Source organism: Amphimedon queenslandica, unplaced genomic scaffold, assembly GCF_000090795.2.
Source record: "Amphimedon queenslandica unplaced genomic scaffold, v1.1 AMPQUscaffold_13436, whole genome shotgun sequence".
Lineage (NCBI taxonomy): Eukaryota > Metazoa > Porifera > Demospongiae > Haplosclerida > Niphatidae > Amphimedon > Amphimedon queenslandica.
In genome coordinates, this window is record NW_003546328.1 from 177909 (window position 1) to 180295 (window position 2387).

The window sequence follows — 2387 nt, forward strand, 5'->3', positions numbered from 1 at the left end:
GTTATACAAGCAACATTAAACTTTGAAAATGTAAATTATGTATGTGAGATACAATATGTAACACAGAACTTTTTAATATCCTACTTTTATTTTTACTGCAAGAGACAGCAGTTACTGCACATAATACAATCAAAAATATCAAACAGGATTTAGGCTCCATTGATGAAGAACACAAGGGATTGAGGGACTATAGCTATTGAAGCACAGGATTTAACAATTGAGGACTGAATCAGCTATTTCAGCAAATGCCAGCTAGAACTCAGAAGATAGATAAACCTTTCCTCTCCAACAAAGTTGATTAGCATGTGATGATCATGTGATTAAGCCTTGCATCAGAGCACAAGGGTTACTGTGAAGTATTTTTCACACTTCATCTTGAACAGTTGCAACTCAAGCTGTTAAAGTGAGCAATATTTCACACTTGGCTGCAGTCTGGCAGAGTCAGCCTAGTGTATACTTTTGTCTATTAAAATTACTATAGGTGAAAATTGTTCATTTTATAATTTTTTCTGATACACTTACATATTTGTTTCTTGTATATGATTCCAATCTATATATAAAATTTTAACAACATGTACTGGTGCATGCATGTATATCAGAAAATGCAATAAAACATTTGATATTATATTTTTGTTCCTCTCTTCTGCAGAGATGTTACAATGGTACTAAACTATGACATGGCTAAGAGTATAGAGGACTACACTCATCGTATAGGTAGGACTGGCCGAGCTGGTAAAACCGGTTTGGCAATCACTTTCCTAACTAAAGACGACTCTGTGGTATTCTATGATCTGAAGCAGCTACTGCTTGAGAGTCCTGTGTCCTCCTGTCCCTCCGAGTTATTGAATCATCCTGATGCACAGCATAAACCTGGTACTGTTGTACAGAAGAAGCGTAAAGATGAGACCATCTATACTAACTGAATGAAATAATCATGACTTTATAGCTGTTTTTGATTGTAAAATGTTTCTCTACTCTGGGTTTTTCACAAACATGCTAAGTGAGCCAAATGCAAGCTTCATAAGCTGACAAGCACTACAATACAGTACATAGCATTTGGAGCTTTAAAAATTCATTAAAAATCTATTTTGATCTGAACCAGCTCAAACTTTCTATGCAACATAAGTGCATGTATATGCATCAGAAAGAGTTACAAAAATGGAGAATTCTCTCCCTTTTCATTTTTGACGAAGATCCTGCATGTGCAGAGACTTTGGCCTGATTTTGAGCAGTTTAAAAAAATTGTAAAAAAATCTTAACTTGATTGGAATCAGTTCAAACTTTCTACACTTCAAAAATTAAAGTGTAGAAAGTTTGAACTGTTTAGTTTTAAATTAGCTAGTGGTATTTACATGTGCGTATTTTAATCTTTAAAAAATTTTAAAAAAGGTTTGCCATACTCCCATATCCATGTAAGCAGACAATTTGTAGTCTCGCATATCACGCGTGATGCTTATTATAGGCCGGAAGTATCTTTCACAAAAATTAATTCAAATTGAGATTTATTTCAAAAAAAATTAACTAGAACTAAATAGTATCTAATAGTATCAATTAATTATTCAGTATTTTTTAGTCCTGACATTAATCACCCATTTTGAGGGTCTCTTACTAGCATTTCCAGTATACCATATCATTTTCCTCATTAATATCGAAGCATGCTCTCACCAGTGTAAGACCATCTTTATCGTATTTGTTGGTGGCATATGCTATGAAAAGATATGTCGCTGATGTATCTAATGTCACATTGAAACTCTCAGTTGGAGATAATGTGGTATTATAACGAGTTATCCAAATAATGGTCTTAGAAATAGGTTTAAGACACATGAGGATAAATCTGTAGAATATTATGCTTTGGTCATGAGGGGTGAGATAAGTATAGTTAGTGGTAAATATTCCTGGACTATAGCTCAGGTTTCCTTGTACTGTTTCATTCACAGGATCTGTTAATGAAAGATGATATGAGAATTGATAAATGAGTTAGTATGGACAATGCAGATACTACATCATCTTTTATGATTGCATATATATTTAGATAGAGTAGTTGTATATAGGAATTATACTGTAGGGTGCCTTTTTTCAAGGGCTGTAAATTCGCAAATTTGCACTTAGCAGATTTAATTTTTGCAAATTTATGCTATCTCTTGTACCATAATAATTTGATTTTCGCAGAAGCGAATCTTCAAAAAATCGCAAAATCTGCAACATTTACAGCCCTCAAAAGAAAGGCACCCTACAATATCTTAATGTGACATCATTAAACAGTGAAATATTCTTTTACGACAATAGCCGCCACATAATATTATGCTACACTATTTATGAGGAAGATGATGGTAGTATCTGCATGTGGCAGTTATTGCCATAAAAGTAATAATTCATTGTGGCTGATG

At 33.5% G+C, this 2387-nt stretch overlaps 1 long non-coding RNA gene across 1 annotated transcript; it reads left to right on the plus strand.

The window, feature by feature from the left end:
- The first annotated feature begins 32 nt into the window (after window positions 1–32).
- LOC109581510 (uncharacterized) lies at window positions 33–889 on the plus strand. Its single transcript, XR_002184661.1, has 2 exons — window positions 33–403; window positions 650–889. It is a non-coding gene; the product is annotated as an uncharacterized LOC109581510 (long non-coding RNA).
- The last annotated feature ends 1498 nt before the right edge of the window (window positions 890–2387 follow it).